Below are 17,207 nucleotides of genomic sequence, written 5' to 3' on the forward strand. Positions count from 1 at the left end.
AGAAAAGATATTGATGAGATTATGTTAATGGAAGAATGAAAATAATCCAATGTTTAAGGTTATCGAGCTCTTTTTAATATTTGTAACTGTGTAGTATATTGCACACAAGAGATTTATTAAGAAATATTTTGCTAATTTCCCTAGGTGTGAGAACTTAATGAAAATGGAAATTGTTGCCACGGCTTAAAGAAGCGTAGTTGAACTATGAGTCCTTATCATTTGTCTGTCGCTAAGATTAGTTTCCCATTTCCTTTTTTTTTCTTCATGACTCTTATTGCATACTCGCATTGCACAATGCGAGTTCTATTCTGAGAAGTATTTTATAAAAGTTACCGTCTTGCATTGCAGATCGTAAGTACGGCAAATGAAATTTGATTTTTGACAGTCTCATCATTATCGTAATAGTAACAGATGGCAGAGCAGACGAGCATTCCGTACGCAATGGTAGGCCAAAATAACTATCAAAGTTCATGTCCGCTGTAAGGTACAGTGACTGTCAGAGTGTATTTTTGAAAATAATCTCGTATCAGTTCAGAGGCTTAACACCAGTACATCATGTCAGTAAAGTACTATCTTGTGAATTTTCAAGCGGTCTTATCAGCGGGTCAGTTGCGTTGATTTTTACGTTCACTTGCTATGTAATTACTGTAGTTCTGATACAGTAATTGTTTGTATGAATAAAGATAATCTACACTCAGGGCCACCATCTTAATCTGAATCATTTGTTTTGCAGTCAGATGACATTTGTAAATTTCGTTGAAAACCGATATCGTCTAGGTTCGATTTCGCATTGATTAGTGTGGGCTCCACATTGTTGCCCTACACTGAGGTATACATATTTCGATATCAAAATAAGTTTTAGGCATTTCTCGGATACCAACTTGACACTTACAAACGCGAGTTTAAGTGCAACAACAATCTTTCACCTGTCTAAATTCTCTGCCAGAATGCGCTATCACATGGTAGTTTGCTGATTTTTGCAGTCAGATAAAGTTTTGTTTTGCAGCCATATACATATTAAATTTCAGCTTTATTCTTTGACTTAGCAGTTGCTTTCAAAATTTGTGACGCAACAACTAAAGTAATTATACATTGCATCCCATTAGAACAACACCGTTTGTTTTGCATATCTATTACCAGTGAACAATATAGATAAATTTTCTAGAGTACAGTTAGTGTTAGTTTGTAGAGGAATAGAACTATTGTGTATTCTCCAGAACTTTGAACACCGATTTTGTGATAAGTATTCTATGTTCAATTGTGAACTTTCGAAATACTACAGAGTATAGTGCAAGTGAGAGTCTTTCATTTTATGCATTTGCAGTGTCATATTGTGCTTAGAGTAAGTGATTTCGCTCTTGTTCTTTGCTGTTGCTTATGATATATTGCCAGTTGAAAGTATTTTTGTTTACTGGGTATTGAAATGTTGTATGGTTAAACAGATAGTGATTTTTTATGGTATATGTTACATTGTATCCTTTACTGAAGTGTAGGTAATACATTGCATAGTGATATTATCAGAATCTTGGGTTTGCATTTATTCAGTGAATTGTGTCAGCGGTAATTTAAATATTTTTCTGTTTTCATTAACATTGGAAGGGAGTTTTATTAGTCGTCTATGTAGTGTAGGTCTGTGTGTGAGAGACTTCTTTTGTGTTTGTAATTGCATTAAAATGTCAAGAGGCACCAGAGCTGGGTCTAACGTTAGAGCTGTAACTGATGCAACTTATGATGATTCTGTGGTCAGGGAAGGGATACGTGAACAGAGATCGTTTCATAATACTAATCTAACTTAGACCAGCAGGACAATGCATGACAGAAATGATTAGGGTAATTTTTCAGTATCAAACATGGAACAAGGAAGTGCAGTTGCGGATTCTGCTTTGGAAAATGAACCTATAAGATGTAATTTGTCACAACAGTCAGGTATGGTAGCTACTAATTCCGATTTTGAAGCCACAACTGTTAGCCAAACTGGGCCAGCCTCTACATCTTCCTGTAGTAATGACAAAGATGGGAACAATGGTCTTTTGCAAAGTTTTTATAGCATCGCTTCTTGAAAAAAAGTAATGTAAATCTCTTTATCGATATGTGACTGCAATGGAACCGCTATACGTGCTCAGAGAGTTGTAATTACTATCATCTCTGTATCGTAGTATATAAGAAAAGATTTCATTGTCTTCTCTTGTCTTCTTCTTCTTCTTCTTCTTTGCCTTACGTGCCTGGTTGGTTCTGATGTTGCATTTAGATTACGGTCTGTAAAGAATTATTTCTGCTATATGTAGTGCATTAAGAATTTCTTCTAAATATATATGGCAGTATTTAATGAAGTATGTGTTTCTGTTAGCAGCAAGAAAGTACCTGCCCTGTCCCCTTTATTTAATTAATTACGTAACAGTTAAAGGTTGCCCTAGCCATTTGTAACTGCATTGTTGAAGCGGTGCCATTGCTGCTAAAATTGATAAAAATTTAAGGCTAAACAAACATTTCCATAGAACACCTAAATACAGTTACAAAACTGTAACTGTGACCCAAGTTGTAAGGTGTCAGGCAAATCCAACACCTTCCATGAAAACCCTGACATGAAAGCAAATCCAGTAGTATGTCACATAGCTCCGAATAAATCGTGACATTAAATTAACCAAAGTAATACGAGTAACGAGTGAGCAAATGGAATACCACAGACTAACACAAGAATGCCTAAATGCATGTCATACCTTCCCACCGTGAGACAGACGCAGTTCCGAGGGGATAAACGAGAACAGAAGCCGAGAGCAGAACCGTGTTAAGCTAGAAGGCCCTACGATAAGGGACGGACACCCACATCGCCAGCTAACCGCTAGGACCACCCCCCAGCCCATGTTAAAAGCTAGAGCCCTCCAGAAGAACAGTATAGATCTTAAGATAACACTAAAAGGGCCACCGCAGCCGCAAGTTTTAGCGTGAGACTTTTTCGCGTCTCTGTTACGTCAGGACCACCCCCCAGCCCATGTTAAAAGATAGAGCCCTCCAGAAGAACAGTATAGATCTTACGATAACACTAAAAGAATCACACCAGCTGCAAGTTTTAGCGAGAGACTTTTACGCGTGTCTGTTACGTTGCAAACTTTATAAACATTTCCCCACCACGAAAAGTATAACGTTTCTCATTGGATAGACATAATTTTTGTAGGCGGAGCTTAAGGTTAACATTGAGACCCTGATTGGTCAGATGAAAACACAGTCAGATAGTTTTTTTAAACCAACTTCGGTAAATTGTAGTAAGGAGAAGTTAGGAGAGAGTTGCTTCCGAGACGGCGAGGTGAGCGGAGCTGTGCTGCCCGCTGCCCCCTGACGAACACCGACAAGGTAATGAACCCACACGATGCGGCATAACAGCGCATAAAGCTTCACTCAGAACTGCAGAAGTCTCATCTGTTACACCCCCTTTTTGCGTAATACTAGTGTCGATCGTCAATTAAAGCTCATGGTGTTCACATTTGCCACTTGAAGTAAAAATCTGAAACGCGATGATTTTTCTGTTATGTAGTTATTGAGAAGTCACATCAGCCACTGTAATTTACGACAAGTTAGATAAGTAATTAAAGATAATTGAGGGTTACTGTAGACCATTTTGATAGTTTTCTCTTTTGTGAAACTTAATTTAAACCTAGATTATAGATGTTATATGGCATAGGTCATCCTTCGATCCATTGTAGAACTTGGAAACCCATTCAGGGAATATTCGTTCACATTTTTTGTTGAACGCAGTTGGTTTTTACCATCCTGTATTAAAACATTTCCTTTTATCAATAGTGCAATTTATAAACAATGTTTTGTGAGTAGAATAAAATTTCCAATGGTAAACTTAACTGCTTTTTCGACGTTATTTTACCAACTAACTAAAAATAGGAAAGCCTTGCACCCCTTCCACTAAATTTAGTTAGTATTAAGATTCTTTTACAGGGAGTGCAGTGGAGCTGACGCTAAAATCATTAAGTATTTGGTTATATCATCGCTAGTCTCACTGAACTCTTCTGAACTCTACATGTCATGTGTGGTCTGTCGTCTCCTTACCAGCAACAGGTCCCAGGTTCAAAGTAGTCAATTCCCTAAAAAACACGCTCAGAGCGTCGTTGCGCGAAAGTGGTAGGGAGACACGATATAGAACAAACAGACACAACGCAGAATGATAGAAAGTGTCTAGCAACGTGAACAAAAATCGCTGATGTTACACAGCATGTTCCCTTTGCACAGTCAGAAGAATATATTTCTCTTCAAAGTATTGACCAGGGACAAATGACCATTAACCAGCAGCACAAGTCTGATATAAAGAAACTTGATGATCGATTATAACGCGTCAAATGGAAAATCAGTCACGGGCATGATTATGCCAGTAGCTATACTTTGCGTTTAATACTTCTGACGAAATTTCTGATTCGGGGCATGTATGTGAACTGATATACGAATGTAGAACATTACGCAGATAAGATGGCGTGGATACCTCACATAGCACGAAAAATTATTTGTGAATCATCGAAATGATTTATTTTATTACAAACATTTCCTCACTATTGGAAAGTTTAACGTTTTACGGAATTCCAATATTGTCTTTCACCTTCATGGCCAGTTGGTCATAGATTGGAATATATTTGTGGTTATTTAGAATCTAAATCAGCCACAAGAATGAGAGCAATCGCACAAGAATGCCAAACGGAATGTGAAATTTATCACTCGTTCTTATCGGCATACTGGTGTGAAGCAACACAAGACAGAGTCAAAACCAGTATCATTATGCTAAAGAATTTTGTACAATCAGACTTTTCCAGCCCAACAGAACATTTTCGGTTCTTGATACGCAACAATAGCATCTTCTCGAATCCGTACAGTCCATCTGAATTAATAAGAATGTGTTTGACTAAACTATCGACGCGCTTGCGACACATTGTTTTGGCAGGACGCTGTAAGGATGACATTGAGGCCTTTCAAAATTTTCTGCAAAATCTCGAAGCTGACATTGAGGAATTTTACTCTTGAAATAAATAAAGACGCGGCAACGACAAAATTTCCAATCACAACGAAACAGGTCGGACGATGGGCATTTTGCGAATCGAAACAACAATTATGAACAGACTAATCGGTTCTGTAATAGTCGTGATCATAATTATTCAAACAGCTGGCATTCGAGAAATAAATCGTATAGTTACAGCAATTTCAGAGAACAGAAATTAAAACAAAGGTCGTGGTTTCAGGACCCCAAGAACATACGGCAATAATAGTGATACCGACAGACGTCAGCATAATGATAACAGTAATCGGTGTGAAAGACGAAACTTTAATTCACATTGGGAAACTGAGAACATTGATTTCAGATCACATGATTATCATTACAACCAAACACGAGACAGTTCGCGTGATAGGAACAGTTCTTACGAAAGAAATAATGAGGTAAGGCGTGATCGTGGAAATTTTAATCCTGAACGACGTGCTGAAGTAGTTGAGATTAGACCAACTAATGCTCTTGATAATGTCAGAAGTGACGGCCTATGACAGGGACGACTGATGGCACATGCGGCAAACGACTCGTTTGTTGATACAGAATTTCTCAATTCATACCATAAAAATCAAATGTTATGAACCTATTATTGAACAACATGTTACTATTAGTAATCAAAATGGGGTACAGATTCTAAGTGAAACCGACCACAACCCTGTTGAAACTAATAGAGACTGTTGAGGACCAAGCACTAAACTTAAGGGAAATCAGTGTTTTTGTGACTGTGAATGTGAAACAGATGTAAATCCACAGGCCGTAAGAAACATATAAATATGATAGTGGATTTTGGTAGCATTTTCATAGGAAAAACATTTTGAGACACAATCAGAACATCCTAAACTGTCAGATTCTGTTGGAAAAGTTTTTTATCAGCAGTATCGGTCTCAGGTAACCCTATTTCGGTTATCAAAGAGGCAGCTTTCAGTAAGTGTTAGGAATTAACTGTTTGTCCAACATTTCCACTAAAACGAACCAAAATTATGGATGTGATTACTAGGAAAACTGTAGAGATTAAAACCAAACACATTTGGATTTAATTTGACAAACTCTTTAATTCTCACCAGACTTCTTAACTGTGTCGCCTTTTACTACACAAATAATATAAAGTGTTGATTTCTTGACTGAATACAAAACTTTTCTACACTTTAATGATACTGAGGTGAAAGCTGAAGTCGATGGCAAGTTAGTCTCTTTGTAACTCGAGGATTGGATTTCAATGGAAGCAGAAGACATCAACTGTTTGAAATTTTTATCTCCAACAACATCACAACTTTCCACTGAAGCTAGTGATCATAAATCAAGTTCTTCTCAGGAGATGGAACAGTCTTTTGATATCTCTGAAATTATTTGTGACAAAGTAGTCAATGTAGAGGATAGGTCTGGTGTAGATAGGCGAGAATTATTCTATATCTCACAGTAATATTCTGAAGCCATTGCCATCAGACCAGGTACCACACGAAATTTTCTGTGTGAATTTAAAGTCAAGAAACATACAAAGTTTTTTGTTTCACCTTATGCTATTCTGTTGGTATACAGGAAAAGAGCAAAAAATGAGATCCAGTCCTTGTTAGGTCAAGGTATCACTGAACCTGCCGTGAATTCTTACAACTGCCCATTTCATATTGTTGAAAAAAGACATGTGCCAATACGTTTGCTGTTAGATTTCAGACAAATCAATACCATTATTCTTCCTGAAACAAATCATCCTCAGACATTGGAGGAATTGCTACAGAAATTTCATAGTGTAAAGGCGTTATCTGCTTTAGGTCTCAGATAATGTTCTGGCAAGTACTTCTTTGGTTTCATACCTGTTACCAGTTTTGTAAATTGCCCTTGGGACTTAACATTTCATCTTCTGCCTTTATTAATGGATTAAACTCTATTCTTCTTGTACACTTGATGGTAAGGATTACCAACTATGTTGACAATATCCTCAGTGCAGAATAATCATGATTAGAACATAAAAGTCTTCTGAATTCACTGCTACAAGTAATTGCTGAGTTTGGAATCAAAGTTAATATGGAAAAGTTCCAGTTGGGCAAACTTCAAATTAAATTTCTGGTCATATCATATCCAATGATGGAATTCAACCTAAACCAGAAAAGTTGGAAGCTATTGCAAAACTGTCTGTACTTATAACTAAACTTCAACTCAGAGGGTTTTTGGGGCTCATTAGTTTCTACCGTCACTTTATTAATTTAAAAAACATGACCACTCTCAGGATGTAAGGGTTGACTGGTAGAATATTGTGTGGCACTGGGGTGAGGTAGTTCTGGATGAATTTCAAAGTTTGAAGGATGTACTTCTTGCTGCGCCTATATTATACAGTCCCAATCTATCACATGACTTTTGTATTCTTATTGACAACTCCAAATTTGGACTTGATCTGCAAGTTTTTCAAGAATTTGAGAAAAAATGGTTACTTTACCCAAAGGCCTATTGCATTTTCTAGTCGCATTTTATCTAAATCAGAAGATAATTACTTTGTAACCGAAATGGAGACATTGACTGTGGTTTGGGGTTTTGATAAATTCCGCTGCTTCTTTTACATCAGGCTTACAAAGGTGTATACTGATCACTGTGTCCTTCATTTTCTGATGACTGCGAAGTTAGATCATGATCGCCTTAAGCATTGTATCTTAACTATACAGGAGTTCCATTTTACTGTTGTTTATATCCTAAGAATAGAAAACACAGTAGCTGACACTTTGTCTCATTCACCTGTTGTTCTTGTTATACAACTGAAGAAGACTGTCAGAAAAATATCATTAGTATCTTATACATTCAGAAGGTTGCATTTGAGAATTACATTTCATTAACTCTTGCTGACATCGCTAAGGGACATGATAAGGATCCTATCTCGAGGGAAACCAAAGAGAAATCGAATGACAGGGACAATATAGCTGCGAGACAGTTTGATCTGATGCAGAGCAATATTCTTTTCAAACGTAGTAGTCAATATTGAATTATGGGTAGTATGTATTCCTGACAACTTAGTGAACAAACTTGAGTGGTACATACACTTTACTTACGCCCATTCTGGGGCCTAAAAATGCATAAAATAAGGTATATGACGTATATTGTTCTCACAACATGAAGAAAAGAATTTGTATGATGCTTTCAAAAAGTAATCTGTATCAAAAAGGCGAAACCTCCTTCTGCATCCCACTCTGCTCCACTGTTTCCCATAATCCCTACTAAATTAAGGCATGTCTCAGCTGTTTAGTTATTTGAACCCCTTCTCAGAACAAAGAAAAGTTACTCTTTTGTTTTTTTGGCAGTATAACTTGCGTCCAAATTTGTATCAATTACCCCACTACATAAAGCAACAGCAGCATTTGGTAAACACTTTCGGAAGGAGGTTTGTCACATAGACAAAGTAAAGTCTGATAATGGACCTCAGTTTCGATCACAGCATTGGTTGTTTACATTATGCCACAGGAAAATTAAACCTTTCTTTATCTGCTTGAATCAAGCGCCTTCAGACCCATGTGAATGTCTAATGAAGGAGGTTGGGAAACTTTGTAGATTGTCTTCTCAGCACAAACACAACACGTGGGATAGGTATCTTCATTTGTTTCCGGATGTACTGAATGAGTACCAAATGATTCTACACCTTTGCCCCTCTTCGGTGTTAGAGAATAAGTAGCCACCTGACCGAAATTGTACCATTACCCAAGCAGAGATGCCTACATAATCATAAAGTGATAGATTTAGCCTTTTAGAGCTGCTGAAAATAGGAAGAAGATGCAGTGATTTATGAATGTGGAAAAGTTGTATTTAGTGAAATCAAAAGGGAAAATATTCAATCACAAATTCTTTCTTCTATACAACGGACCATTTTCATATGTAGCATTGTTCACGAAAATACTGTGGAAGTGGAAACAGTGAGGACACATAAATTGCAACGTGCTAATAATGTCTCTAATGTCAAAGTATTTAATGAGTAAAATAGGTAGAGAATCCATCTTTCTATAATGGGAAAATCAGCTGGCAACTGAAGCTTTCTCTAGTTGGGCGTTACTATTCCTTATTTTAAATTCATGATGCACTCCACTTCTTCTACTGTTCTATTTAGGTAATAAGTGTACATAACTCGTTCCTACTACCCTAGTGTGAGTCTAATGATGTAAGTTGTGAAACAGTTGACTTTCCACTTTCCTAACTGATGATAAATGTAATTTGCTATGAACGTTTGGTAACTTGTGAATGATGCTTCAGAAGCCTACTGAACTGATGCCATTTTGAGATGTTTGAAAATAGTTATATGAAGAAGCTAACAATCCTCAACTATTGACTATTTGTAATACAGAGAAATGATTTTTCAGCTTTAAATGAATATGTATATTTTAAAAACCTGAACACAGTGTAAAGAAAGGCAGAGAAAGGGTATACTACGACGTTTTTGTAAAAAATATTGAACACCAAAAGATAAGAAACATGTGTATGATGCAGGTGTATTTTTGCGATGAAGTAAGAAGTTGATATTTTGCAATAATGTCAGTGGTGTTTATACTGAGAAGTAATGAAGGAATAATAGGTACTGAATTATAATGTGTATCAACATGAAGAGATGTGTTTAAGAATAAGTGTTTCAGGAAGCCAATGACAAGTAGAAAATAATGTTATTTGAATAGCGATGATATATGTGGATGTTTTTATGGATTATTATTTTAGGTAGCCAATGAGTGGTAAAGGAAGATTTTTGTCTCAGTAGTGATGATGTACGTGGCTTAATATTAACTACACAGGTACACCATGTCACAGTTGTAACAAGAACCAAAATACATTTAACATTAACGTTTTTTCAGGACTGTGCTCTGTATCTATGTCTTTATGAGGAATTTACCCAGCAGGTAATAGAGTCAGTTTGTGGCTGACACCTGATATTTTAATCTGAGAAAGTTGCAGCTTCTTAACGAAAATATAATTAACCAGGAATGACAACAGTTTAGTAGTCGTAATGATACCAGTTGATAGGCCAGACAAACATGTGGTTCCTGAAGAGGGGCAGCAGCCTTTTCAGTAGTTGCAGGGGCAACAGTCTGGATGATTGACTGATCTGGCCTTGTAACATTAACCAAAACGGCCTTGCTGTGCTGGCACTGCAAACGGCTGAAAGCAAGGGGAAACTACGGCCGTAAATTTTCCCGAGGACATGCAGCTTTACTGTATGATTAAATGATGATGGCGTCCTCTTGGGTAAAATATTCCGGAGGTAAAATAGTCCCCCATTCGGATCTCCGGGCGGGTACTACTCACGAGGACGTCGTTATCAGGAGAAAGAAAACTGGCGTTCTACGGATCGGAGCGTGGAATGTCAGATCCCTTAATCGGGCAGGTAGGTTAGAAAATTTAAAAAGGGAAATGGATAGGTTAAAGTTAGATATAGTGGGAATTAGTGAAGTTCGGTGGCAGGAGGAACAAGACTTTTGGTCAGGTGATTACAGGGTTATAAATACAAAATCAAATAGGGGTAATGCAGGAGTAGGTTTAATAATGAATAAAAAAATAGGAGTGCGGGTTAGCTACTACAAACAGCATAGTGAACGCATTATTGTGGCCAAGATAGACACAAAGCCCATGCCTACTACAGTAGTACAAGTTTATATGCCAACTAGCTCTGCAGATGATGAAGAAATTGATGAAGTGTATGACGAGATAAAAGAAATTATTCAGGTAGTGAAGGGAGACGAAAATTTAATAGTCATGGGTGACTGGAATTCGTCAGTAGGAAAAGGGAGAGAAGGAAACATAGTAGGTGAATATGGATTGGAGGGAAGAAATAAAAGAGGAAGCCGCCTTGTAGAATTTTGCACAGAGCATAACTTAATCATAGCTAACACTTGGTTCAAGAATCATAAAAGAAGGTTGTATACCTGGAAGAATCCTGGAGATACTAAAAGGTATCAGATAGATTATATAATGGTAAGACAGAGATTTAGGAACCAGGTTTTAAATTGTAAGAAATTTCCAGGGGCAGATGTGGATTCTGACCACAATATCTTGGTTATGAACTGCAGATTGAAACTGAAGAAACTGCAAAAACTGAAGAAACCAGAGGTTGTAGAGAGTTTCAGGAAGAGCATAAGGGAACAATTGACAGGAATGGGGGAAAGAAATACAGTAGATGAAGAATGGGTAGCTTTGAGGGATGAAGTAGTGAAGGCAGCAGAGGATCAAGTAGGTAAAAAGACGAGGGCTAATAGAGATCCTTGGGTAACAGAACAAATATTGAATTTAATTGATGAAAGGAGAAAATATAAAGATGCAGTAAATGAAGCAGGCAAAAAGGAATACAAACCTCTCAAAAATGAGATCGACAGGAAGTGCAAAATGGCTAAGCAGGGCTGGCTAGAGGACAAATGTAAGGATGTAGAGGCTTGTCTCACTGGGGGTAAGATAGATACTGCCTACAGGAAAATTAAAGAGACCTTTGAAGAGAAGAGAACCACTTGTATGAATATCAAGAGCTCAGATGGTAACCCAGTTCTAAGCAAAGAAGGGAAGGCAGAAAGGTGGAAGGAGTATATATAGAGGGTTTATACAAGGGCGATGTACTTGAGGACAATATTATGGAAATGGAAGAGGATGTAGATGAAGATGAAATGGGAGATACGATACTGCGTGAATAGTTTGACAGAGCACTGAAAGACCTGAGTCGAAACAAGGCCCCGGGAGTAGACAACATTCCATTAGAACTACTGACGGTCTTGGGAGAGCCAGTCCTGATGAAACTCTACCATCTGGTGAGCAAGATGTATGAGACAGGTGAAATCCCCTCAGACTTCAAGAAGAATATAATAATTCCAATCCCAAAGAAAGCAGGTGTTGACAGATGTGAAAATTACCGAACTATCAGTTTAATAAGTCACAGCTGCAAAATACTAACGTGAATTCTTTACAGACGAATGGAAAAACTGGTAGAAGCCAACCTTGAGGAAGATCAGTTTGGATTCCGTAGACATGTTGGAACACGTGCGGCAATACTAACCTTACGACTTATCTTAGAAGAAAGATTAAGAAAAGGCAAACCTACGTTTCTAGCATTTGTAGACTTAGAGAAAGCTTTTGACAATGTTGACTGGAGTACTCTCTTTCAAATTCTGAAGGTGGCAGGGGTAAAATACAGGGAGCGAAAGGCTATTTACAATTTGTACAGAAACCAGATGGCAGTTATAAGAGTCGAGGGGCATGAAAGGGAAGCAGTGGTTGGGAAAGGAGTGAGACAGGGTTGTAGCCTCTCCCCGATGTTATTCAATCTGTATATTGAGCAAGCAGTAAAGGAAACAAAAGAAAAATTCGGAGTAGGTATTAAAATTCATGGAGAAGAAGTAAAAACTTTGAGGTTCGCCGATGACATTGTAATTCTGTCAGAGACAGCAAAGGACTTGGAAGAGCAGTTGAACGGAATGGACAGTGTCTTGAATGGAGGATATAAGATGAACATCAACAAAAGCAAAACGAGGATAATGGAATGTAGTCAAATTCAATCGGGTGATGCTGAGGGGATTAGATTAGGAAATGAGACACTTAAAGTAGTAAAGGAGTTTTGCTATTTAGGGACCAAAATGACTGATGATGGTCGAAGTAGAGAGGATATAAAATGTAGACTAGCAATGGCAAGGAAATCGTTTCTGAAGAAGAGAAATTTGTTAACATCGAGTATAGATTTAAGTGTCAGGAAGTCGTTTCTGAAAGTATTTGTATGGAGTGTAGCCATGTATGGAAGTAAAACATGGACGATAAATAGTTTAGACAAGAAGAGAATAGAAGCTTTCGAAATGTGGTGCTACAGAAGAATGTTGAAGATAAGGTGGGTAGATCACGTAACTAATGAGGAGGTATTGAATAGGATTTGGGAGACGAGAAGTTTGTGGCACAACTTGACTAGATGAAGGGATCGGTTGGTAGACATGTTTTGAGGCATCAAGGGATCACAAATTTAGCATTGGAGGGCAGCGTGGAGGGTAAAAAACGTAGAGGGAGACCAAGAGATGAATACACTAAGCAGATTCAGAAGGATGTAGGTTGCAGTAGGTACTGGGAGATGAAGAAGCTTGCACAGGATAGAGTAGCATAGAGACCTGCATCAAACCAGTCTCAGGACTGAAGACCACAACAACAGATACCAGTGAATTTGACAGATGCTAAGATGGCGTTACACCTTTAGCTATTTTTGTGGTCAGCATACTTATTCCTCATGTGATGATGATATATGTGGTAGTTACCTTTCTGGACAGATAGATAAATGTATGTAACTTAAGAAACTGGATCCAAGTCTTTTCATTTATGTGGTGCACTTTAAAAATGGAGATGTATATTCAAGATTGACATTTAATAACAAATTGATGATTAACTGTTTACTTGTTTAACCAGTTGGTTGGAATGACACCAGAACATTACTGAAAAGCCTTATATGCACTTTATGTGATGCCCATGTTATATGATAACCATTTCTACAGTTAGTTTATCAGATAAGGAATTTTTAATATGGACGTGTACAGGAAACTGCCATGTTTTTGAGGGCAATTCATTTTGGCACTAAAATGTATGTAGCTAGTTATTAAATTCCTTTGTTAATTATTTCATGTATTCTGGACATGCATGGGAGTGCTTTTTGGTACCACGGACATGCAGAGCCTAATGGAAATAATTATGCTGGATGACTTCATTAAATTTTCTGTGGCACCAAGTTCAGTGTCCCACCATGTCTCAGCTTATGAAATGCGGGCCAATGGAAGCACTGATCATTTTGGCAGTTCTACAACAGTAATTCTATGTCTTCAGATTCTGGTTTGTCAGTGGAAGTTGTGACAGGACACTTCATTCTCATACCACCATGGAATAACATATTTGTTTTGAGCTCTATATGTTGTAAGTGGAGAAACTGAAGGTAAAGTATTACGCTACCTGAGCCTACCCCAGGAAAGTGTTCATACTACCATGTTTGTGCAACTGTAATAAGTGTGTGTGTGACAACACAGTGTTGTGGGTGACATTTTCCTGTGACCTTTTTTCCTCCCAATGCATGACGTTATCGTCATAGGTTTTCACAATAATTTTGAACAAACAGTTGCAAGCATTTCTCTATCATACCCTAAATGTGTGTATTTTTCTTGGTTCATTTGAACTGATAAGAATATTGAATTATTTTCATATGTTTTCTCAAACATTTGAACACACAATTGTGACTACTTTGTAAAGATTTGAACCACATTGCATGAAATGTATGTATCTTCCTTGCTTCATTTGGATTGACACGAATTCTTGCTTGTCCTTATAGGTTTCTTTTAAACACTTGTACAGCTGATTGTAATGATTTCGTAAATCTTTGTACGTTACTGTAAAATTATACGTAATTATACGACTCTATCTGACTGAACTAGATTACTGATTTACCACAAAATCGTCTACTACAATTACTGGTAACCACACATTTTAGGCCATGTTTTTGTGATTGTTTCTTTGGGAGCATTTTTTGAGTGCCTCCTGCTATTGTATCAGCTGAAACCACTGTGCAGAATTCTTGTTTAATAGGGGAGGATAATGAAAGTTGACTATCCTATTTGTCACGAGATTTCCAGGAATTCACCATAAATATGAATGAAGATGTGAATTTGATAAATATACTCGACGTCTGTAGTATAACCATATTCTTTGTAAGATTGTGCTTGAAATCTGAGATGTTCGCCAGAGAGGTTACTTCATTTGAAGATAGTAGCAGTTTCAGCATGTGTTGGACAGTTTGTCAATGTTCTTGGTTTGAAAAGGATGGAAGCTGGCCTGCCGTGTAGTGGAGGCAGTATTATTCAAAAAGAATTATGTAAATAATATGTTTTGAGAAAAGGTATTGATGAGATTATGTCAATGGAAGAATAAAAAATCCAACTTTTAAGATTATATAGTTTTTTTATATTTGTAGTATCTTATTGTTAGAACGTTGCGTATAAATAAAATCTGCTGTAGAAATTTTATAGTGTAGCACATGGACCTGTCTTCTAGTTGAAACAAGTGGCGAGGAAGGCATATGTACACAAGAGACTTATTAAAATATTTTTGCTAATCAGCCTAGATGTGAGAACTTTATGCAGATTTTTATGGTTGTCACGGCTTAATGAAACGTAGTTAAACTTGCATTCCTGGTTTTCATGTATCTGCGTTAAGATTAGTTCCCCATTTTCATTTTTTTCTTTGATGCCTCTGTTTGGATTCTCACATTGCACAGTGCGAGTTGTATAATGAGAAGTATTTTATCAAAATTGGTAATAGACCGTCTTGCATTGAACATCATAAGTACGGCAAATGAAATTTGATTTGTGACAGTCTCATGATTATCGCAGTAGTGACAGGTTGCAGAGTGGACGAGCATTCCGTGTGCACAGGTAGGAAAATAAATTTAATTACCATCATATCAGTTCAGAGGCTTAATACCAGTAGATCATGTCAGTAAAGTTGATGTACCGGCTGGTCTGGATTTCACATCGTGTAGTGTCACCTCCACATATTTCCTTTCAAAAATAAATTTTCAAGTAGTTTTGTTGTCCCGCATTGAAATATACATATTTGGATATCAAAATAAGTGTTCACATTTCTCATACACCAAAATCACGCTTACAAACACTGGGTTACACTAAACATTCGTTGTGTTTAAGAGCTCGCATTGCAACACCGAAATCCTCTGAAATCAGAAATTTAGACGCGTCTTTTTTTCTTTTTCCACTTGAGCAATTGCACGGCGTTTTCTATTGCGGCACACGTAAGCCAAATACACAAGATATGAGCTTCGAATTTCACAGGTCAATTAAAAGTGCTGAGTGTAATTAACTTCATCAAAGTTCAAAGGTAGTTTTTAAAAAAAGACAGTGTTTGTTGAGACAGAGCACATTTAATTTACGTTGTCGTAGTCAGATTTGCTCGTCATTCTTGCAGACAGATTTAGTTATTAACTGTAAATGTGAAGTTAGCTCATGCAAATATTTCTTTTCTATGAACGGAAATTTTTTGATGTGCAACAGCTTACATTCATAAAGAGACTTTACATTCAGAAAGAGACAATCCAGAAGTAAATCAAACAGGTGCACATTCACATAATTTTCTTTATCTTTTCTTATTTACTAAGATGACTTTCAGTATGTGTCTGCCAGGATTGGAATTTTCTGTGTGTTTCTCTCGTCTACCATTTGTTTATAATTTTACTTCACTGCTGCGCTATTTCCTAGTCATTTGTATTTCTTTTCAGGTTACCGGGATATATTTTGCATTTCCCTTATTTGTTATGAATTTTTTTGTTATTGCCACGATCATACTGTGCGCTACAGGGAACAGCAAGTCGCGAAGCACTAATAACGGGACACAGAAAAACAATACACAAAATTGTTTCGTTTACCAGGTACAATGGCAACAAAAATGTTTTCTCCACAAGCCGTTTACAGTGGAGGTTGGGGATATCCTTAGTCGTCAATACATTTAATCATACATGCTCGCACATTCGTGAGACCAATGTTTCATATATCTGGATATAAATGTAGGGAATGCCTTTATCCAGCTTTTGACTCGAGCCATCTGAATATGCAAAATTAATTTGCGAAACCGGTCGTGTTCGCAAATAAAGAATTATAACAGTCGCAGCAGTCTTGTTTATTCAAATCACAGGATAATTCGGCTGTGGCTGCCCTACATACAAAATTTGTGCACAAATCCTTTGTTCTCTCCCTTCTTCTATTTTCTAGTTAGTAGTTGCTCGAGCTCGAGAATTCTGTAAGAATTTATATTCTGGTTTATAATGTCAGTCTTACACACACGAACATTGGTGTAATATATCATTTTGGTGAACCATTTCTCTTTGCAACTGAAGTTTTACACGTATTTGTACACTAATGCTGTACTTTTTCTATTCCCAGATGATGTCAAGTTTGGAAACAATATGTTGTTCATCACTTCTTACCCAGATTGTTTTGTTCCACTGCGTGATTAATTTCATTTATATTTTATTATGCAGTGTTTATGGGTTTTTGTCATTTGCTTAGCATTATGGTTTTCAACGTTAGCTCTGCACTATGGACTGGTCTTGACTGCCTCCGCCAAACATATTCTTGTGCAAACTTCGTTTAGCGATTAGTGTATTACAAAATTGTAACACACGTCTTTCAATGTTTATATTAGCTTAAGT

Source organism: Schistocerca nitens, chromosome 6, assembly GCF_023898315.1.
Source record: "Schistocerca nitens isolate TAMUIC-IGC-003100 chromosome 6, iqSchNite1.1, whole genome shotgun sequence".
In the NCBI taxonomy this organism is placed as follows: Eukaryota; Metazoa; Arthropoda; class Insecta; order Orthoptera; family Acrididae; genus Schistocerca; species Schistocerca nitens.